The sequence below is a fragment of the Plectropomus leopardus genome, chromosome 13, assembly GCF_026936395.1.
Source record: "Plectropomus leopardus strain MGB_pleo_1.0 chromosome 13, ASM2693639v1, whole genome shotgun sequence".
NCBI classification, from domain to species: Eukaryota; Metazoa; Chordata; class Actinopteri; order Perciformes; family Serranidae; genus Plectropomus; species Plectropomus leopardus.
Genome location: NC_142188.1, coordinates 10,541,474 through 10,566,418, shown reverse-complemented (window position 1 = coordinate 10,566,418; position 24,945 = coordinate 10,541,474). Strand labels below are relative to the sequence as shown.

General features: G+C 38.9%; 1 protein-coding gene across 4 annotated transcripts in view; it reads left to right on the top strand.

The window, feature by feature from the left end:
* Positions 1 to 24,945, top strand: part of akt3a (AKT serine/threonine kinase 3a) — a 72,035-nt gene that overhangs the window by 8,313 nt on the left and 38,777 nt on the right. The window lies entirely within an intron of this gene.

Below are 24,945 nucleotides of genomic sequence, written 5' to 3'. Positions count from 1 at the left end.
TGTGAAATCAAGTCAGTTCAGTCTCTTGGAGGCATTGTTTAACATAGTGTCTCTTAAGTTCTGAATGGTGTCTCTGAGAGTCATATGACATGGGGTTGAGGGGTTGGGTTGGAGTCTGGGGGGGGGGGGACTGAAATCCTGTTTCAAACCAAATAAATGAGAAGTGGTTAAAAACACTGTAATAGTTAAAGAACATGTAGCAAACAAAGACAGTACTTCCCTGTTCTAAAACATCCACAGAGTATGTTCAGTGAGTACTTGCATCAACAGGTGAAAAGTCATTTGTAACAGGGTCAAAACTGTCAAAAAGTGGCTCTGTGATGACTGTAAAGTATGTAGGACTTTGCATTTTCTTTGTAACATTGGCCCCAAAACCACAACTTCATGGGGTCGTGTGTCTCTTGGTGCTGTTTCCTCTAGGCACAAATATATGTGAATGAGCATGTGTGTTCTTGTGAGCGAGTCTCAGGGATAGAAAAGGGGGGAATTTCCAGACTTTTAAGCCAATGAGCATCTTCCCCCTGACTCTGTGATGTTGTCTAGGAATGTGTAACACAAACTGTCAAACAGGAAGTGACATGGATACATATCAGACAGCAGGCTTCTGGGTAATGTAGGCTGATACTAAGACACAGCAGGAAAATATGGTGGACAACAGAGTGCTCCTCACTGCATGGAGTGGATGCTCTCACACACACACTCAGGACACTGTATTGCTGAATTAGAGGGGGGGTTCTTTGTCTATGACTGCCAGCAAGCCAGTGTGATCCTCAGACAGTCGTCTGTGCATATTAAGAGGAACACATCGCCCCCAGTCACGATGCAGCGCTACCAGTGTTTGTCAGTGTGTGAGAGAGGTAGAGATAGAGGTTGTAGGGAAGGGATGGGAAGGTGGGGGGTGTTTGTTTGTGTCAGGAATATGAATGTTTGTCTGCATCATATGCTAAATCTTTGTCTGTGTTTGTGTGTGTGGAGAGGAGCAGGGTCGGGGTGCTGACTCACTGTCCAGGTCGTGATACAGCAAAGACTGCAGTCTTAGTCATTAGACAGCTTTTTTTACTGAAATTCAACAGCGAGAGAGACCCAGAGAGGTAGTGAAACTTCTACACATGCACACACAACCTTTTGTCCTAACAGGATTACATATAGTTGTGTTTTGACTGTCTGGGCCCTGTACTTCCCCAACTTTTCCACCCAATAATGCATGTTGTTTTGTTTTGAATTGAGGAATAGAAAGACAGTGACACTAAAGGCCTGAATGAAAGGGTTAGAAAGAGATACATGGGAAGAAAGAAAGAAAGTCCAGTCAAGTCCAAAACTCGTGATGAAAGAATGATGTTCATAGACTTCTTAGATGCATCTATGGCTTTTAATTAAAACAGTCATAAAAAACATTGTATTTCACAAAATGACTGTCAGAGGAGTTCCCAAGTAACTGCTGATTTCTTGTGTATTTTTGACCATTGAACCATACAGGTTAAATGAGTGGTGAAACGTATCTCAATAAAATGGTTCCAAAGGTATCGTACAAAAAGTATATGGAATATTACAGATAAGTGGCTGTAATGGTAAGGCGAGTTTTAGAAAAACAATGATGTTCGGGCAATGTGATTTATTTACATGACTTTACATATATAACTGAAAATAATTCAGTGTTGACTTTTAGTTTCACATGGGACACAAACCCAGTTTCTTTGGTCAAAGTCCTGTGTTTACTTTTGAAACCATGCAGGTTAGTTGAGTTATGTAAGATATCCTTATACAACAGTTTGTAAGATATCTAAGAAAAAGTTGTGCGAATGATTTGTATATCTATGTGACTTGATATAATATGATGACATGACATTAAATACATTTGTAACTTCAGATAATTAAATATTAACTTTTGTTATCACACAGTACACAAATCTCCGTCTCTTTAGTCAAAATCGTACGTTTGTTTAACCCATCCATCAAGACCACCTCCCATTCTGACATTTTCGCTCTTTATATAACGTCTCCTGACTGCCTCACCATTTGACTGACAACAGCCTGCAGTGCATAAGGTCACATGATCACAGCATCATAATTATGTAGGTTATTTATGGATTATAGTGCATTACATTTTCTTAGTATAAGTACGAACAGTGTGTGATAACATCCAGAATAGTGATGTATCTGACTCTTTTGACGTCAGTAAGTCAGAGTAAATAAAATGATCTCCATTCTTTTTCATGTTTGCAGTCAAATGGTTTTAAGACAGGTTGTGTTTTTTGGCAATATCATTAATATCATAAATGATTTTATGATAGATTAATTTGTTTACTTTCTTCCTGCAGTTGTGTTCTGCAACAGCTGTTCAGGATTGCTTCCAATATGGTGCAATTTTGTTGGTTGGTTGTAAAGATGATTGTATGTTACACAGAGTAGTGTAGTTACACTGGTTTTTCTTTAAGGAAGAGGTCAGGTCAGATATTTTGGTTGTCATTTTGTGGACAACTCTACACAACAGAGATTTGACTTTGTTGTAAATTTTATTCTTAGGTCAACACAGTTGTACATAAATTTCACATGTGCTCTACTAATGTGATGGTCTGGCTTTTCAGGACTGTAGAGCATAGCTCATGTATGGTTTAGGTGTAAAAGAACTGTGTGCAGAGACTTAGGTTTGCACTTTATGATGCTTAAATGATGTTATTGCTTGCAAATTCAGCATGAGATGTACCCACGTGTCAGGCAGCAATAACAAATCCTGTCTGTAAATTTAGACATGATAAATGAAATAATAGTTTGTGAGACCTACCAATGTCTGCACACTTGTGACTCAGTGTGGAAAATTATTTGACAGTAATTTTACCCAAATGGCTCAAATAGCAATGATGGTTGTTTTGGATATTTTTAAATGTTTATTTTATACTCCTTTAACTTTTTTTGACTCTATCTTTTGTTGTTTGGCTAATTGATCTGGTAGTAAAGTGAAATGGTTGAAAGAAAGAAAGTGTTTCCCCATTCATAGCACAAAGCAATGGTGATGAGTTCTTGCTCACGCACCCTCATGGGGATGCTTGCCTGTCTGCATGTTTTATGAGGGGACCGTGTGCATTTGTGAGTGTGCAGCTTTTGTTCGACAAGCCGCTAACCATTAGAATAATTGGTCAAACGTGACAGATGTGTACAGCTCGATGTAACACACTGTGGACTCGCTGATCAACTTACACACGCCAAAGGATGCTGATCACTGGCAGTCATGGGTGCACTGGCTTGGGGAGTATGTCAGGCTGTTAGCAGGAGACATTACACAGGATGAAAGCAAAAAGGAGGGAATTTAGTCTTTTCTTGCGATCAGTCAGTCCATCTTTAAGTGTTTGACTTGTTATAAAACACAGATAAGACCATAACAGAAGACGCAAAAAATAGGAGCAAAAAAGAGTGGTAGAAATAAAGCAGTAAAATGTGTGAATGTGAGAGCAAAAATCCATCTTCAAGCACAGCGGCAAACCTCAGAAACATCTTTTCACAGAATAGTACAGTATGTCCTCAAATGACCGAGCCTTTCAGTACGCACTCGCTCACTACCATGGCGATGATTTCCTTCCTCCTTTCATTAAATCAGAGCGGGAAATGCATTCAACTGCATCATTTTTTATCTTTGGAAATAATAAACAGATGACAGATACTAGAATCTGTCATGGAGTATTAAGATAACAGACTTTTAAGACAATATCCAACAGTTAGATATTTGTTCTGTTGTTAATTATAAATGAATGATTTTAATAATAGTGTGAATGCTCGGAAATCTGATGGATAGATGTGAGCTAGAATTGGAAGGGTGTCGCCTTTGGGGGTGAAAATCAGATGTTGCTCTCAGAAGTTACAGACCTGTTTTGCACCTTTAAAAATCTGAATCTGAAGTGAACTCAACTTCATTTCCGCCCAGGCCCTGAGTTTACCGTCTGTCAGCCCATGTGAGGCCACAGAGGTCACAGTCAGCCACTGTAGTCGAGGATACTGTTACCTCCACCAGCATCAGCCCACACAGCAGTCAGCACAACAGATGGCCAGGAGGGAGGAGAGGAGGAGAAACACTAAAGGAGAGAGACAGGGAGAACACCATCATATTTTCTTTGACACTTTCTGTCCCCCAGAAGTGTTCCTCTCCAAAGCTACTAATCAGATGAGATACAGATATGTCAGAATGGAGAGAGTGTTGTTACTGACTGTGCTTTGAAATAATCTAAGATCAATGATTTTTTGTCTCGCAGGATGGTTTAGCCAATAAGATGAAGTCAGGAGAATGTGGCACGTACTCTTCCTTTTACTATATATTTTTTTTAAAGGAAAGAAAAACACCAAGCTTTGTGAAGTCACAAGACTTTGAAAATGGATTGACGCTGTAGTTCGTGGTTGCCCTTATTGAGATAGTAAGTGCTACTGTTGTGTTGTTTTTTTTTTCCTGATTGGCAGATAAATTACACATTTGCACAGTCTTATAGGGATGGGACAAAATATTGATACAGGAATATACAACATTACTTCATCTTGCAATATGTTTTTGATGCACTGGTGCCAAATATTGTTATCCTTATTAAAACATGCAGGTGCTCCAAACAGATTCTCCTGCTAATTCTGCCTTTCAGAGTCAATACTCATTTTACCATGGTGGTGCTTATCAAATGATTAAGGGTAAAGTGGATGGATGTTAACTAACCTGCACTAGGTGCAGTTAGTGTATATGTATTAAAGAATCACTAAGCCAAGGCATGGGCTTCATTATGCTGCCTCACCATTCTGTGTTAAAGGTAAATCGTGGAATGGGGGGAACGGCCATTGTTGTTGTGTAGGAAGCGCTGCCGGATTGTTTGGGAAGCGCTGCCCGATGCATATGTCATATGTCATACCATATATGTCATACCATTGGCCGTTCAACTGTCACGCCTCTTTTGCTTCTGCTATGCCAGCATGCTGCCTAAAACCACACACTGGAGCGGCATGATGCTGCCATTGTTTGGTTCTGTGTAAAAATGTAAAGAAGACATAAAGAAAAGGTGTTAGCAGCGGCCCTGGCGCAGTCTGTGTTTAAAATGTTCTCAAGATGCTTTTCTGTACATTTTTTTATCTTAGTTGTCAAATTCTGTGAAACTTCTGCAAAATGTTTTGACTTTATTGTGATAGCGTCATATCATGAGTTACTCTGATTCCCACCGTTACACAGGATCATAATTTTGACTTTGCAGTTTTGAATCAGTTTTAGTGTACCTATTGTACTTACTGAGGAGTTCAGTTTCACTTAATGTTAAGTGCAAACAGGTTTAAAATATGAGTTTTAAAGCCTTCTTCGAACTTGACAATAATCAAATGTGAATCCTACTCTGTAAGAAATTCAGCTACAAGTAACCTACCATATCTCTTCAAACCCAGTCATCTCATGATGTTAGAATCATTGTCTTGATAACTTGGAGAGTTTCTCTTTTTGTTCCCCTCTTCTGGTATGAGGCTGCAGAGGAAACTAGTATTGTTGATTTTTGAGACAGCATTTTGGGTTAAGATTCGGGGGTCTCGTAGGGGCTGTGGTCACATTCATACTGACATGATTTTGTATTGGACATGATGCAGAGTTAAATTACAATCAGTGCATCCCACTCATTGACTGAAATGTTCTGCATGTGTTGTTGTGGCTCTGTATCTTGAAATCTATTCCAATCATGCTCCTTATATCTTTGTTTGCAAATTTCCATCCTTTATATGCAGAATTTTGATCACACTTTGGGCTCTGAGACAGTCAGGAAGTAGCTCCATTAGATATCCAGTGTCTCCCATCATGAAAATCCATTTATGTGCCTCTGCTTGTCACTTAATGCACCTTGGCATGGTTGTATGATAGACACAGGTCCCCTTTAGCCCCCTTTTCTCTGTATTCTCCATCTCTACATCTTAATTAAATTGGGAACTACACTGTATATGTTAGACTGCCGTGGGGTTCATTGGGTGCAGTGCAGTGAGGCAGCCATCTTGGCTCAGGGAGTTCAGCGAGTTCAATGTTGCTGGAGGCTGGCTGGCTGGCTGGATCAGGTGGCAGTGCCAGATCCCTGATATCAATCACCAACCGCCGCTGCTGCTGCTGCCGCCGCCGCCGCCGCCACTGTCTGCTGTGTCGCCCTTCTACTCTCCTCTCCTCCTCTCCTCCTCCTCCTCCTCTTCCTCCTCCTCCTCCTCCTCCTCCTCTGTCCTGCCTCTGCTGTAGAGCCTGTCAACACAACTCACCCCTTTTATTGGAACGCACACTCTCTTTCCCTCTTTGTCTCTCCATGTATCTCCTTCCATCTCCCTGTACTCCTCTTTCTATCTCTGCTTCTGGAGACTCACATGTATATACAGGGCAATAGCAGACAGGCAGACAGTACAGGCTTTGTTATGAATGGCATCCTCTTGCACATCCGGAGGAAGTGTACGCTCCAGTGTGGTTTTACAAACTGTCTCCATTGTCCTAAGAATGACTCACTCTACACTGCAGAGAATGGCAGTCAGCCAGACAGTCAGACAGACCGACAGCACAGCGCAAACAGACAGACGAGTCTGCAGAGCCTACAGACAAACAGCACAGGAAAGATGGGCAGAGAGACAGATAGTTTGTGACAGATACAGCTAGGACAGCAGCAGACAACTTGCCAATACAGAAGAGACCTGCAACTAGCAGGTACTGACACCGAATGAAAGACAGATATGTAACATACACAGACAGGCAGCAGAGAGTGTCACCTTTGCAGTCGGAGTATGATTGTCCTGCAAAGTAATTGAGATAATAAACCTTGAATTCAACTCCAAATTGAAGGTGCACTAGGCGAGTCTTATCTGACGCAATCACAAATTTAGGTTGCGACAGAGATGAATGTCCTCTTTTGGTGCTCTGCATAATTTTTGGCAGCATACCTGATCCATGCACTGGAGGATGTGATGGATAAAAACTTACAAAACTAAATTGCACTTTGCAGCCTGTCAATTAGAGCTGCAACGATTAGTCGGTTAATTGATTAGTTGATTGAAAGAAAATTAATCATCTAAACTAAACTATTACTAAACTAGTGCAAGTACTTTTCTGATAATAAATTGTTTTGTTTCAGTCATTTTTTAAGCAAAAAATCTCAAATTGCTGCTTCTAGTTTCTTAAACGTGCAAATTGGCTACTTGTCTTTGTTTTTATGGTAGTAAGCGAGGAGTCGGTTTTTGTTTGGGTTTTGGACTGTTGCGAGGACAGAAGAAGCAATCTCAAGATGTCTCTACTTTAGGCTCTGGGAAATTGTAATGATCTTTATTTTTTATTTTATTTCATTAGTTTAGAGTTTATGCAAATCTAATGTGCACTTTGCAAAGTTTCTTTTCTCACAAACTTTAACATTTATATGATCATTTGTAAAGCTGGATGTCATTCAATTCAAAACTTTTTCTTTGTGTTTTACAGACATGAGATCCTTCAGAAGTGATACAAAGCATTACATCCTCACTAAAGGCTGATTTTTTTTTTTGACATTTTAGACCAAACGGTAAATCATGAAAATAAAAACAAGTCTATAAACTATAGACTATAAATCTCAACAAGAATGATCATTAGTTACAGCCCTTCTCTCAAGTTTACAAAATGTAGACTCTTTCCTTTAAATGCTCCTGTTTTTTAGAATGACTTTTGTCAACAAGTCAGAGAAGGGGTGTGAAGAAATAATAATGTACATTTTTGCCACCAAACTATATGACATAACTTTGACTCTACACTGTCTTTCATATGTCTAGTTTTACATTGGTGTTTTGAAATTTGTAGCTTTTAAATTCTCTTAAACTTACAGATAAACTCAGAACAATACAAATCTGAACTCAGTGGAGCAAAGCTGTACAACTATGCAAACTCAGTCAGTGAGTAAGGTTAGTGGTAAGTGATACAGTACAGACAGCATCCCTCTAAAGGCCATACAAACAGAGAAATGGATTAATGGATGGGTGAGTGAATGAACTAATGTAAAGTGAGTCTTGGATAAATGAATGAATGGATCAATGAATGGAGTGCTGATCACTGCAGAGTGAAAACTTGGACGGAGGCAGAGAGAAGGGGTGAAGGGAGGTGAGGTTGAGTAATGGGATTAGTTTGTAAGTCAGGATGATCAAAGTGCTGACCTGAAACATTTGATCATAGTGTGGATGTATACTTGCACATACATTCACACATAGATTAACTACATCATTATACTTGATAGCATTATTATCAAATTATATCTGTTATTACCCCATTGTACAAAGCAATGTCAAAGGTGCAAAATAAAGATTTCAAATGTTTTTCTTTATGCTCACACACATCATATTTACTTGATAATTATTGCTAATTGTTATCACAAGCAGAGGCTGGACCAAGTATGAAATACTTAATTATAATTAAAAAAATAATGAATACTTAATTATCAGACTGCAGATAATTACTTCATTGCAGTTTTTAAGAAAAATATACGTCATCCCTTTTTGGGGGATATACTGTTATGCTATAAATTATGTTATGCTATAAATCCAAATATAAATTAAGCTTACTCGACCCTTTGACTGTTGTTACCCAAATACAGCAAACACGTGACATTTTACCCAGTGTACCTTACTTGTTCATATTTTGTTGTACCCTTTAACACATTTCATTTATGAATATTAATTAAATCTTTAAACAAGTGTTGTTAGAAGGAGGTTTCCTCAACAACTGGTTTCTGTCCGTCACTGTTTCACAGGGAACTATCAGGTGTTTTCTGTTGGCGAACTGTTGGCTGCAGCAGCTCTGACACCAGAGTCTGTGTTTAAGTGTACGAACTCAGAGATTAGGCCAAAGGGGCAGTGTGTAGTCTAACATCTTGAGGTATTGTGGGGTGGTTGGAGTAGGCTTTGGGCTGATTAGAGGAGGCAGGTTAGAGTGGGGGTTGGTTTGGCTGATTTAGGCCAACAGATTAGTGCCTAGTGGCTAACAGCTAGTGTAAGTGTTTGCTGGCAGGAGAGAGACCCCTGAGTGTGACCGTTTGGTGTCATATTGCCTCTTAGTTTTTTTTCTTTGGCAGTCCAAGTCTATAAAATATTGATCAATTACTTTTTCTAAAGAGAAACTGTTTTATTATTATTGCTTATGTACTAAAACAGTGGGGTTCTTTTGTTTAGTTTTCAAACGTTATAAAAAAAAGTATTCCAGGTAATAGAAGTATTACTAGGAAATGCTATTTAGGACCTGTTAAGTTCTTTTCCAAATTACATTTACTTCTGGTACAATAGATAACAAAATATATTCTCATTTGGCTCCTTATTAATAGTAATAATATTGCACAATTTGATGGTATATTTTACATCTTTGAGGCTGACAAATACTACTACTACTACTACTACTACTGCTACTACTAATAGTTATAATACAATACAACACAACACAACACAGCAATAAATTACAAAGTGCTTCGACAAACAAAGCAAAGAAGAAGCAAGACACATCAAAGGCAGTATAACAACAGAAAACCAAATCAGGATAAGAATTAGAATCAGAAATACTTCATTGATGCCAGGGATGAAATTGTGATTCAATAGTCGCTCTGATATAAAGCATAGCAAACTGTAGAAGGTAAAAATTGTATGAAAGTAAGAAACAAGTAAAAAAAAATAGATTAAAAAAAAAGTGCATTAGGCTTCAATTTCATACCTGTACGTAAAATATTTGAAAAATATCAAATATGCTGAATATGTAAATTGTGTTGAAATATAAAATATCAAAATGTGTACCTAATGCCACATTAAAACATGCAAAGTGTAAGGTTTATAGATATTTTTAAAACATGCATTATACTATAGTGAATGTAACAGTGATGCTAAACTAAAATTAAGGTAGAATTAGACAAGAGAGGGCACCAACTGGCAGCCTGTTGCTTAACAAAGTTGACAGAACTCACTATTTCAGTAGTGGTTTAAAATTGAAGTGATAATCGTACATCTGGTTTGTAAGTGCTGAAAATGTGATTTTTGCTAAAGTTCTGGGATCTTTTGTGATGCTGATTGTATGATTTTTAATTACGTACTTAATTTAACTTGTTGAACATTTACCTGAACAGACAATTGTACAGAAGCAATAAGCTGTATGGTCTTTTTTCTGTTCTTTTTTGGCACAGGGAAATTGGTTTCAAACAGGGTCAATCACACCACCCATAATGGTGGACAGTGGTCTACATCAGGTTGCCAAGGGCAACTGGACAACCATTGTTTGTCTGAAACATCAGTTACATCCTTGATGTATTTTCTCCTCTTCATTCTACGACTGTTTCACAAAGCTCCGTGTTGCTTTATTTGTAAAACAGAGCATCTGTTCCTGAGATCAACCTCTGTTACAGAAGCTTACGAGGAGACAATGAAGGTGGCAGCTGTTTGAGGCTACTGCAGGCACTTGTGATCTTATTTAGTGTTTCTGACGTGATTATCCAGTCTTATGGTTGTCAGATAAGACACAGTCACCACTAATGTAAAGCAGAGACACTTACTCAAGTTTACAGTTGGCCCAGTCCTCACCTTGCTTCACCCTTTGTAACCTGGGTCGACGTCAGTTTTCTTGTGCTGCGTTCAAGCGCCTTGAATGCAATGTTTCACTTGGCAAGAAAAGTCCCACAAATTGCAAGAAAGTAGTAGAAGGTGGAAATAAAATTACATTTACAAATGTGTTTTAAAAAAGGGGAGGATTATTTTTAAAAAAATAGGTAAAATTGTCCAGAAAACTGTATTTATAATTAGAATAATTTTATATTTAAAATTATGTTACAGAAAATATAAAATACATAAATAAATATGTAAATAAATGTATGTATGCATATATCTATCTATCTATGTATCATCAATCATCTATCTATATTTCCGTCTATCTATATATCTGTCTAGTTTAGTTTTGGCTTTTCCCCCCTGCATATTTCGAGATATTCTTTTTTATTTTATTTTATTTTTTCGCCAATTTTTGGGTCATGTCTTGTTAAGTTGCTCGTTGCCCCTTTTTGAAAGAAAGCAAACTAATTTACTCATGCTTCCGAGGGTTAACTGTTGAGCAAAAATGAGCACAGACTTGGGAATCCGTTAGCACTGTTAGTTGGTTATTTAGTGTGTGAAACACTGTGCAGTTGTCCTAATTTCAGTGAAAAATGTACTTCAATGAACAGTATTGTTTTTGTAAATCATAAATATCAGGGCCTTTATACATGTTTTAGGCAGCAGTGTCAGTGATGATAATTTAATGAATGTCATGTAGTGCCATTACAGCCTTGGAAAGACTTTCACAACAGTAGGTGTAATTTTTGTTTGTGAGTAAACTTCAGATGGCTCTGCTGTGGCTCCCAGATGTGATTTTTTTAGATACAGTCAAAGCTTTTGTTTTCTGATGACCTGTTGAAACATCTGGCTACTTAGATTATGTGGGTAAATATGTAGGAAAGCCTTTGGTGGGTTTGGTTTGCTCCCGTTATGCCTGACTTAATAGTTGAGCTCCATGCTGATGTCTCAGTGGTCAGGTTAAAGGGACAGTCAGTCTATTTATATCCTCCCACCTGTAATCTGTCTCTGACAGGATTAACTCAGGCACTAGCTTCAGCCTGCTGTGCCACACAGACACACTGAAAATGTTAGCCATGGATAAATACATGCTGTCACAAAGATGTACAGTGACAACAGTGTGTGCAGTACATTAAGACACATAAGTGCATAACCTATAATTAAGATTAGCATATTCTGGAAAATGAAGGATAAATATAGAGCAGACCAGTTGTCGGAAGAAAATGTTGGGACTGTGCATTTCTGTTTCATACGTATTATAGCAGTGTCTCTGAAGTGACTTAGTTGTGATAACATAGATGTGCTGACTTTGCCAAGTGTGTGTTGTTCGTGACCAAGTGGGCTATCAATAGTTGTGTTTTACTGAGCCTTCGCTGCATTTCCAGTGGGTATACTGCCACCAAAAGCGGGTGTCTTTTAGCAAGACATTGCTGCATTTCCAACAGGGTTTGTAGTAGTGCTGATTCTTTAAAAGTGGAAGATTTGAGTTATCAGTCATAGACCTCATACAACTGAGACTGCTTCAACTGGAGCAGTTTTTTTGTTGTTTTTTTTGGCTAGTTTAGGTACTGTGCAGTGTACTTCTGGGGACTTTCTGGTCCCCAGATTTTGCTGTAGAGTGACTGTCATGCTACTATTTGGAACAGAGAGCTGCGGACATGCAGGCAGTGGCACAGAGGAGGAGAGAGGAGAGACCTCTTGTTTAGACCTGGTGAAATTACAGCTCATAGCAACTTAATACAATACAGCATCTGGCTTTTGTTTGATATCCATCACATTAACAACTTGTCATTAGTGCAGTTAGCTCGTTTGTTACATTATATAAATGCTGCTGTCACACTGCGTGTGTTGTGTGGCCAGTTTAAACTTTAAAACTTTCTTTGGGCAACGAAACAAATCATTGAATATTTGTATTGAACAGCCAAATCAGCCAATTCGACTGGCATTATTCTGAGTCGGGCACAGCACTAGATTGCTGCATCAAAGCTTTTTTTAAGTGAGCCATTGCTGTGTGTCTAGCAGGGTTTATGCTACCAAAAGCAAGTCTTTTTTATAAGCAATCATTGCACTTCCAGCAATGACTGTGGCACTACAAGTGTGTATTTCAAGCCAAAACATGATATTCTCCTAAACAAACAAAGTGTTTTTGTGCCTAAACATAACCACATGTTAACCACAGTACTGAAACATAAAGTTTCAACACGTTTTATGAATTCTAATCTATGGATGTTACATATACATGATTTACAGAAATGTACAATGCCAACATTTTGTCTGGCAATTGGGCTGGTTTTTAACCAACCGGAAAATGTAATGCTACCATGTTTCAGGCTTTTTTCTATTTGTGCACATGTGTGCTTGTATGCACGTCTCCTGTGTTTTATGCGTCTCTCGCAGAGTCTCAGTTAGTTAGCCTGATTAAAAACAGAGAGGAAAAAGAGACCAAACAGTGACAGAATTTTTCATCCTCCCTCAGCCTCCTCCGTCTCTGGTTGCCAATCTCCAGTCATTAATTAGCTGTCCATGACAAAATTCCCACTTCCCAATCTGACACTAGTGGAGAGCAGTGGACGGCAGTGGTAATCATGTCAGCGAGGCTTGGCTCGATGTTCTGAGGGGGGCTAAATCTCCCCCATATGGTCCACTGGCTGGGGCCCGCACCTCACCGAGCTCTCATTAAACTAGTGCTTAATATACCAAGGTAAAGAGGGACACACACACACTAATGCATACACTCAGCTGTAAGAAACAAATCAAGACATCTGACGGGGGATTGGGCACAAAGGGACTGGAGGACAAGGAGGTGGTGTTTGTTTCTGTGTTTGCGTGTGCATGTGGTATGTGTGTGTGTTTCTGTGTGTGTATGTGTGTTTTGAGAGACTGATGCTGTACAATTGTTGACTTGCCATCTGTCATCAAGAAAAGAGTTCTATCTTTGTTTGTGTGTGTGTGTGCATACAGAGGAAAGATGAGACGGAAAAGAAAGAAAGAAACAGTCAGTGAGGTGCAGATGTCTCACAGCATAGCGGCTGGAACATGAGGTTCAATGGCAGACTGCTGTATGAGAGGAGTTGGAGGGGGAGAACAGAGAAGAAAAGAGGACGAACATCTGCCATATTCAGATATTGCTCCGTGGTTTGAGTGTTTCTACACAATATCTTGAGTTTGAATAGACCTGGGAAGCGGCCTGCTCATTAAGTACCTTGCAGGGCTTGGCAGGCAGGTTCAGAGAGCACCAATAATATTGGTGGTTTCACATAAATTCTGCCATTTATTTTACTAATAATGCAGAGGCTGAGGTATTTTTTCTTTTGCATCTTAGGAAGCATGTAGACTACTTACCATAAAGAAAGTCAAAAGTTTTTGATGCTGTGCCAAAATTGGTTTTAGTAAGTCCTTTGTTAATATTCTTGGAAAACAACCAAAAAATACCCTTGCAAAAATTATAACTGAGAAACACCTATTGATAGTTGTAAAAACTAGATTTTACTCATATTTAAGGAGACGGTTTATTACCATATTTCAAAGCAGAACATCTTTCACCTGGCTGTTCTGCGTGCATGCTATATAATCACAAGCATCCAAGCGTCCTTGAAAAAGACACTGAGTTTATAACGACTCCAGTGGTTTGATCCGTGGCACCTTTTTTTAAAATAACATTCTTTTTAATATTTGGGCCTCGGGAAGATATCAAGTATTTTTAAATCAAAGTGCTCAAGTCCAAGTGAAGTCACAAGTCATTAGTGGTGAAGTCCAAGTTGAGTTGCAATTATTTTATGACTTAATCAGATTGAGTCAAAAGTCATGAAATTACTGATTTGATTATGACTCAAGTCCAAGTCATGGGACTAGTGTCCACACCTCTGTAGTCTGGGTATTCCGTTACAAAATTTGAGAGTTGCGTTTTTCAGCTCCTGATGGTGAATATGACTGACAAAATCAGTTATGTGCTTTAGTTGTGAGTTATTTTTTAGATTTATACAGAAAACAAGAATTATGCAGTTGAAAAAATTTAATGATTATTTTGAAAAAGGTATTTCACTCTTTTATATAAACGTTTTTTTTTTTTTTTTTCAGTCTTTATACTGATTTTAACATACACCCATAGTAATCTTTGTTTCTTTTGAAAGTCTCAGAGCCTCAAGTGCCTGATGTCAGCCAGCTGAGGTGGACACGTTGTCAAAAACACCCTCTTAGACAAACAGACGTTGCAACATGACAAACACCAGCTCTCAGGGAAGAAGAGTGTTTGCCTGAGATGGACTGACATTTAGAGCTGTCTGCCACCTCCGAGTGTGACAGACAGGCAAGCAGTCACTAATTGCAATCACACTGTGATTTTTTGAGTGCAAACTCTACAGCAGTTCATGACATTACACCACCTCATCACAGGCAAACAGCATCCTGTGAACAAAGTTGCATGGGCTTACAAGTAGCTCTTTTATTGGACAGTGTTTTGGTCTTCTTTGTAAGGCATCAGGGATTTTTAGCAGCACATGAGCCAGAATAAATATGATTCGAGTCTCTGTAACTTAGGCATTTCTGTTACGCTCGATGGAGCATGACTGATTGTGAGGGAAACGGTTGAGGCTGTGTTTTGCCCCTTGCTTCTTTTTATAATGTTGTGCTTACAAACATGATTGTGCCTTTGTTTCTTCCTTCTAACAAACATTATGCTTGAAACTCATGAACAGATAGAGGTGTCGCACTGTGGTTGGCATTGCCCTATCCTGTGAACACCAGTGGTGGGATGTAACTAAGTACATTTACTCAAGTAGTGTTCTTAAGTATGAATTTGATGTACTTGTACTTTACTTGAGTATTTTATTTTCATGCTTCTTTATACTTTTACTGCACAACATTTCAGAGGGAAATACTGTTCTTTTTACTTCATTACATTTATCTGGCAGCTTTAGTTACTTTACAAATTAAGATCTTTACATATAAAACATAAGGGTTGATAAAATATGATATTTGTTATAAATTAAATTGCCAAACACTTTATGCAAGTACAGCAGCAACAAATAATTGATAAGGATCTAAATATTTCTTCCATCACTGGCGCACACAAACAAAAGTTATAAAGTAAGTTATCTTGAGTTGCACTATGGATGCACCCTGAAGTACAGATGGGCAGGTGGAGAGACAGACAGACAGACAGGTAGCCAGAGCAGAGAGCAGCAGTTAGTGAGGTGGAGAGCACTTACTGTCGGCCCTTCAGTGTAACACATGAATGAATCCTTTAGAACAAGGCACGGCTGGGCTGGTGTGTGTGTGTGTGTGTGTGTGTGGGGGGGGGTGTGTGTGTTTGGGGGGGGGTATTTGGGCCGAAAGGGTGCACTTGACAGTAGTTGGGGATATAGTACTTGATTGTTTACTCTTGCCTGCTGGGCTGAGCCATTGTGCTCCAGTGTGTGTGCTTGTGTGCTGAGAGAGTATACTGTGTGTGTGAGCGCATGCACATGTATAACTTTACAGGCAGACAGGGAGACGTACAGCACAATGCCTCTCCGCTGCTCTAGGAAAGAAGGAGGGGGCGGGGGGGCTTCACAAAAGACCAGGGGGGTCTTATGTTGTCCACACATGCACATGTAACGCCAGCTGCCGCCCACAGCCCCAGCCCCAGCCCAGCATTTCTGAATTAATAATACAGAGCCAACCACTCTGGAATAATAGTGATGCGCGCACACACACACACGCACAAAGCATTGCACCTGTTCACCACTGCTCAACTGGTCAGGGTTGGGCTGGTTAAGGTCCCCCATCCACACACACAGACATGCACACAGTCCTTGTTGCCTGTCTGTTGTGGGCAGCAGTTAAGACAGCTGTGTCTGTCTCCTGACCCTCCCCTTCTCGTTCTGATCGGCAGCTATCCTCAGTGACTGATTGGTCCAGCTGCCGTACTCCATTCCTCTGATTGGATGGTTTTACATCCAATTAGGCAAAGGAAAGGAATAGAAATTTGAATATGAATGTCAGATTTAAATGGGGAACCTCAAAGAAACCCTCTGTGTGATTAGATGCACGATATGAATATAAGGATTACTAAATGGAAAAAAGAGGTTAATGAGTAAAGTTATTTGTAGTGTTGTTATTATGACAGTCATGTCAGTACGTAAACAGAGGTACTCACAAACAGAAAACAGGCAACAATTATTAATTCGCCCATTCCTGACGATTGGAAAAGAGTTATGTCAGACCAAAAAGACCTCAAAATTCTAATTTATAAACAAACTAATTGCATTTTGGGGGTTAAAGTTTTATTTTAAAAAAGGATTTATATGTTTGAAAAAATATGATTTATAAAATGTTCTGATCTGCTCTCATATTTTAAATTTTATTGTTAGAAAACACCCCTTTGCAGAATAGAATTCACAATTTCAAACAATTAAAAAATGTGTTAAAAGCCTCCAAAATCTAAAATGAATGGTACATTACTGTATGGTAAGAATTCTATTATTTGTGTCCCAAAACATAACATGTCAACTCTGTTGCAAAACTAAAAATGAAATATGGGTTAGAAATGAGTATTTTGATTAGCATTTAGAAAGAAAATGCCAACTCACTACAACTGCAGTGAAATTAATAAATATTTCACTTTTGTCAAGTCTGTAGTATATCAACTCCATGAGATGTTACCTCCAACATCCAGTATATTTGCTATTTTAAAAAAAATGAAACACTGGGCGTAATAGTACAAAATTTGATGTTTTAAAGTATATTTTCCCAGAAAAATCTAAAAACCAAAAAATAAGGTCTTGTCCCAATTCTTAAGAATGAGTGAACTAAATTCCAAAAATTATTTTCTGTCCTTGATTTAAAGTAATGGCACTTCAACAAATATATGTTGTAGATTGTAATGTGATTTGAACTATAGCTATATATATACTATACTATACTTTAGCTAAGGATATATAGCATTTTGGAAACAAACTCCATTTGATGTGAAATTCAAGGACGTAAACTAAATGAAGAAATCAATCCTGCCAACACACAATGCCGTCCAAAGGAGAGAAGAGAGAAGAGGCAATGTACCAGCAATCAATGCAATTTGATTAGCCTGCTCATTGGCTGTGTGTGCCTTTGCTAATCACATTGGATCCACTACGTTCTCAACACAAGCAGCATGGCATTCCTAATGTTATTGAGTGTTTGAACGCAAGGGATTTTTGTACTGGTTAGCTCCGATTGTATTTTTACCTTCTTGACATGCTAGAAGACATCCAAACAGATCCGTCTTTGTGTTTTCAGTGGCATGTTATGCTTTGGTAGTTGAATGTGTCTTTTATGTGTGCGTGGGTGGATGAATGTTTGGAGATGGGAAATAGACAATCTTAACTGAGCTGTTTTATAGGGTTTAAACCTGAGTTTACTTCGTCTGGTTGATAATAATAATGTTATATATGCCTCCTACTTTATAGCTACAATTTACGCTTGACTCTTTGACCTGTAGCATATGCAGGCCAATTTTGTTGCTAGATTTAGCAGCCTTTCAGACTATCTTGGCAACTTTTTCCCCTCAAAAGACCCTTGCAAAAAATGTAACTTTTGAAATGATACTTAAACACTAAAATGCACACATTTACTGCTTAAAACAGATAACTGTAAATGTTCAGAAAGGGAAGATTTACTAGGTAACAAGAAAGTAAAAAAAACAAACTGTAACGCACCTTGTATGAGCTTGATAGCTGTAATTGTTAATGTCTTGGTTTGATACTTTGATGTTTATGTAGTTATTGTGTTACCTAACAAGCAATAAGGTGCACAAAACTGCCAACTACGATTGTTCATTTTACAGTTGGTTTTACTGCACAAGAAGAAAAATATCAAAAAAACAAACCCCTGATGTGTCATGTTTAAAAATAAAGATATCTGATCATAAAAAAAAACATATTAACAAATTTCTAATCAGATTTTTTGCGGAGATGGCCTATCAATTTGAGTAATGTGATGATGTCATTACATACTGATGCTGTCACTACATCATCATGCAATAAAATCATAACATCAGTTACCAGTTATCAGCTTACAGCAACTTTCCCTGAAAATAAGTCGGTAACAATGAGCATATGACGTCAATTGGTACGTATTTATAAAAGATTTAAACTGACAGTCAGTCTCATTCCTTTTTCTCTTTTTTTAGCATCAAGGACAGGACCTTGACTACTCTTGTTCCATGTCTTTTTCAAAAATTTCATTGCGTACACTTTTAGCTTCATTTTATTGTGGTTGCAGCTGGTAGAAAATAATTCTGCACACTAATGTCTGTGCAGTGTTTCACTTTTGTTGAGCTTTTGGTCTATCAGATCTTCATGACCTTATGGTTGAAGCTGTCACAGCTTTGCTCTTAGACTGTGACAAACAAATATGAATTAGGAGCTACTGTACAGGAGGTCATACTGGGCACAGGTGTGAGTCCTGCCACTAATGGTCCTGCTTCACACGACGAGCCTCTGCAAACTGAAAAGCACAGGGCAGGAATTCAACAAAAAGGGCAGAGGGGCCATCGGAAAATCCTTTGAATTACAACATTAAGAAGGAAAACTTGACTTTAATGTTTTTCTGAATTTCAACAGTCTCCTTGGGTATATTCTTCTTTGATGTTACTTGGTGTTGAAACAGGGCCTCAATCTGCATAAATCCAATTCTAGTGAATGGTGAAGATGCATCTGTGGATGCTTTGCTTTCTGGCGTGTTGTTCCAAAAGACTCTTTAAACAAACGTTAAATGTATTAGTATTAAACATCAGGTGTATTTTTACAAAAATAATTAAATTAAATATTTGGCAGCCTTAAATTGTGCACTTTGACCTGACTTGCCAACGTGAAACGGTACAAAATTGTATTACTTCTGAAAGTAGGTGGTATAATCCTAAATTATCTGGGCATAGAGCTCAGTTCTGGCCAACTTTGTCTCTCAGGCATAATAGTTGATGTGATTTTGGGGATGCACCAGCTGATCCAAGATCAGAACTAATGTGACAATCAACAATATGACTCTATGTATTAGGGGTCAATTGATATTGGTTTTTCAGTGCTAATACCAATGAGACCGATAATTGTTATTTGGAACCGATATGCATTAACAATAAAAATGAAAATCTTTCTGTCAATATTCACAGTTTGGAATATAAAGAAACTCCAATGCAAAACTTTGTTTATATGCCTTTAGCAAATATTTAATCAAAACTGAAACTTTCAACATCATATACATATATGAAATGCCCAGCAACTTTTTTTATAGCCAAGTGAAAATTTGAATAAGAAAATCAGTAAATAAAAATTGCACCCTGAGGTTTCTTTGCACTTTTTAATTAATTCATGTTATCGGTGATCAATAAGATACTGATAATCAGAAACATACCAAATATTGACCCCAATAACGATAATCTGTCGACCCCTACTATGTATGTTACGTTCACTCTTAGTTCCTTATTCCTTAACGATAGCTGTGTACCAGCTTAATGTAATGACATTATGCATTAAAAGTTCATGTAATCTACCATCTCTACCTTTAGTTCATAATGTCACAAAAATGCGCAACCTGCTGGCCTTTGGCCTTGAATATGTTGAAAATAAGGCGAAGGTAATATATGTTAATGTGACAGAAAAAAAGACCTAATATACAGCTTGCAAGGAGGCAGATAAAGTAGTTACAGTAATGAATTAAGACAGTAAGCTTGGAGTTGCTGCAGCTAAGTGACCTTCACCTACGCACACTGTGTGCATGTGTGTGTGTATCTACATTATATGAGTGAGTGTGTATGTGTGGGTGGGGGGTGGTAGCTGGGCAGCCACAGCCTCCTGTCTGGCACAGGTGGCGGTGAGCAGCAGCCCTCCAGCTAAGATGCTAATATGCTAACACTGCACTAATCCAAGGGTGCTTTAGGAAGCAACAGACCCCGCTCCCCCACCTTGACCCTCTTCACTCCACCATGATCTAACATCCATGCACAATTTAGACATACACATGGACAGATTTAATGTGACTGAATGCCTGCATGCATAAATACACACACTTACACCAACTGACACTTACACACATGGCCCCTATCTTATATCTTATATATATATATATATATATATATATATATATATTGCATACATACGCTCACACACCAGTGCTCCTATGAGGGATTAGGATGTGAGGCGTCGGGGCTGTGGTATGTCTGTCAGTAACTCTTCAGCTCTGTGTCAGCATCACAGCGGTGGTCACCATGCTCCAGGGAGCCACCACCATCTACTGGACTGTAATGGTACTGCAGGAGAAGAGGAAAAGGATACCTTAAAAACATACAGGAGAAGAAGAGGAAAGGGGACATTAAAAAAAAGATTTTAGTGCTGTTTTTCTAGTAATTTGAGTAATTTAAACCTGCAATATGTTGTCAGTGTGTGTGTGTGTTTGTGTGTGCATGTGACTCCTTCTGTACCAGCTGGGGGAGCAGAGGGGCACCAGGGCAGCATGCATGAATGCGCGCACGATTGTGTGTGTGTGTGTGTCTGTGTGTGTGTGTGTGTGTGTGTGTGTGTGTGTGTGTGTGTGTGTGTGTTTGTGTGTTTGTACCAGGAGGTGCTGGCTGTGTGCAGCTGGCTGTGTGAAATCTCCTAGTGGCCCCCCAGGGATGGCCACACTCCCATGGGTTTCCACTCAATCTGGCCGCCCTGTGGCTGCCCTGCCCTGTCCCCGCTCTCTGTCATTGTCACAGCTTTCAACCTCTGAAATGTGGATCGACACCTTTCACAAGTGGTTAAACCTTTGTACACTGAACAAATTTGCTTGATTTCTGAGCAAATTGGCAACAAATATCACTGAAAATGCAAAAAGCTGAAAATGTTAAAATATGTGGGGGAGAAATAAAAGACAGCTATACTGATAATTATCATTATTATGTATTGAAAATGATGTTACAGAATTTTAACTGCTTAAGCTTTTTTCCAAGTATTTTCCCTGTTTGTGCCAATTTTCAGCCCTTTTTTTTTTTTTTTTTTTTTACTAATTTCTTGCTAATTTTTGGATAATTTCTACTCAAGTTGCTCATTGCCTTTTTCCCATGTTTTTGAAAGAAATCAAGCCATTTACTCAGGTTTCAAAGGGTTACCTGCATACACTGAGACCTGCTCTCTTTCTCTGCTGTTCAGACTCTTTCTGTCTCTTACTCAGCCCTTCCCTTTTCCCTTGTCCTTCACTCTTGCATTTTCTTCATCTTCAGGCTGCAGTAGCCATCCACATCGTCTCATTCCTCAGCCTGTGCCAAAGGCATGTACAATTACTCCAGCTCTGAACCTTTAAACCCAGCTGCAGCCCCAGCTTCAAACTGAATTTAATTCTTTGATTCTTCGAATCTTTCTCCCCCTCAGCCTACTCTTGTGTGATCATTACGCAAGCGGCATAAATGCCTCCTGAACTTTTACAGGTTTTATGTCGTCAGTGAAGGTGTCAGTATTTAAAGCACTCATGCACACACACACACACACTAACACCAGTCCAGTCCCGATGTGGTAATGAGACTAATGCACTGTAAGTGGATTGGCTTTAAAGAGCCTGGACTTGCCTTAAGATGTCTGAGCAGACTGGAGTTAGAACTGCTGGGGTCGGGGTCACGCACACAGCCGTATCCCCGTAAAAGCACACATGCACAGTGAAATAACTTGCTGATTGTGCAAAAAGACTTTTTAAAGTGTTTTTTATGAGTTTTATTCATTTTATTTCATAAGAGTTACTGATAGTGTCCTGTGCACCTCTCTGCAACACGTGGTCTTGGCTGCTTCCAGCGCTCATGGACAGACCCTCAGACAGATGTCTTCTTCAAGCATCTTATTGCACATTTCCCCACTTTCATAACCCACAGTACACATCCCCCTTTACTTCACTTCCTTTACCCATTACTTACTTGCCTGATGTTAAGCTAATCTCTCTTCTTCATCCTCCCTGCATATTACTGCTTTTACTTAGCTAATACTCTCACATACAGTACACAAACACATGAAGCCCATCCCCAAGCTGTTGTGTCTGGAGGTGTTTTGACCTTCGAATGTAAGGAGATCAGCTCAAGCAGCCGGCCAATCAGTTCAGCTTAAAACCGCCCGTCAGTTTGACTGCATACTGCAGCTGTTCGATGGTGCAGTAGAGATATGCTTTTTTATTGAACTTTGCCTTTGCCAACAAGATAACATTTACTGTCATACTTGTAGCTTACTTACTTAAGTTGAATTCTACTGGACATATGACAAAGTTGAGAAACTTTTTTTTATGATAATGCTGTTGAAACATGATAGGCCTGCAACTGGAATTATTATTGTTTTTTATCCTCTGTTAATCTGTTAACTGTGTGGTCTTTAAAATGTCCGAGAAGAGTGAAGAGTGCTTTTGACAAGTTCCCAGAGCTCAGTGAGACAACTTTATGTCACTTATGTCATCAGCAGTAGGGGAGATAGTCAGAGGCCTTATTATACTATCGATATTACAATATTATCATGATTCTACAATATTATTGTGATTCTAAACATCTTGCAATATGTTGAGTTTTGCTATAAAATATATTGTGATTTAAAACCCTTTTCATTTAAAAAATGTATCCCCAAACTTAGTCAATATCTGTTTCTGTAAGGTGAAGATAAAATAAGTTATAATAAGATAAAGTTTTCAGTCTCTTCATCTCACTTTAATCATTTACACTGCAGCAAAATATGACTGAAAAGCAGTTGCTTTCATCATTCTAGGCTACCAAAGTTTAATTTGTATTTGCAGTATTACTCATTTATTTAATTTAAAAACAAATTACTAGGCTGCCATGTATTGATACAGTATTGCCACACAAAATATCGCAATATAATGATGTATCAATTTTATCTTAAGTGTAATCAACAGTCAAAGATATCCAATACATTCAAAATAAAAGGATGTCTAAAAGATAAAGACGGAAAATTGTTGCACTTTAGAAGCAAAAACCAGCTGTTGTAGCTTTTTTGACTAAATCTATCAGCAAAACTGTTGGTGCATTATCTTTAAACCGGTATTGTCATTTCAGTGTAATACTTCAGAAGATATCAATATTCAATATCATTGTCGACACCACAGGAGAAAAGTGGCATTTAGGGCATGCAACTTTTTTTTCTTAAAAATCAAGTATAACAGGGCTATAACTGAATGTGAGAAAGAGTAGCTGGTACCGGTGTACCAATACTGTGGAGAATTAGTATTAAAACCATTTCAAATAATCATAATCAATTTATCAATATTTTTGACAACCGTTCTTCCAATCATCCAATCAATTAATCAAATTTTTCATCTCTAAAACAGTGTAGTTTTGTAACTTGTCAGCACACTTTTAATCTGCCTGTCAACATCTAGGTGAGCGAAGTAACCTGTTGTCTTTTCTGTGGTCAGTCGGCTTATCAGTCTGCAACCAACCAGCCGCCTACTCAGTCACTTGGTCAGTAAACTTGTTATTTATTCTGTCCCATTACAGCCAACACTCTGTGTTACTGCTCCGAGCACTGAATGTGTGTGTGTGTGTGAGAGCGAGTATGTGTGTGTGTTGTTATGTGGCCAGACGACACATTCCTCTCCCTGCTGGTGAGCTGCTGTGTATGTGCTGGAACGTGGCAGAACCTCCCCTCCACCCTCTCCATCCGCCTCCCCCCCTACCTCTATACACCACCACCCGCCACCCCTCCAGCTCCCAGAGCGCCAGTCACACAGCCCCGTCTCTGCGCCATCTGCATATCAGCTCCAGCCTCGGCCAAAGCATTAAATTAAATCCCTGTTTGGGTTGATTAACAAATGGCTGGTGAGCTCACATAGTTATGGAGTTATTTATTTAATTGTCATCAAGGTTTTTCCTGCTTTTCGTCTGTCTCGTTCTCTGCTGAAGCGTGGCATCCGGCAGAGCAGGAGAGCAGAGGTGTGCTGGAGTCCTGAAGGAGCGAGTGCGAGACGGAGAGACTGGGAAGTTTGTGCAAGTTTGTGTGTCTCATTTCAGTTTTGCTGGCTGAAGTTCAGCCTTACCATTTCTACCTGTCTCCTATTTTGTCCGTCTGCATTTCTCTCCCTCATTCTCTCCTCTTTCCCCCTCTGTCCTGAAATGAATAGTTAATCAGTGCACTAATTGAGTGACAGTTAGTCAGTGCGTTGTTGTAATTGTCCAATCAGAAAGCTTGGAACGGGCACAGTCACAGCTGATTCATCTCTGCCTCTTACTGCTAAATCCACAAGCTGCAACTCGAAAGTGTGCCAACAAGATTCATTTCTCCAAGAAATTCCAAAATAACTTTTTAAAAAGTCTAGTTTAGTTTTTAATCCTTTGTTTGTGGCTCGACCCAAAAAAGCAGAAAAGATCTTGACGGGTAGAGACTTGGGAAAAGTTTGCCACCTTACACATTG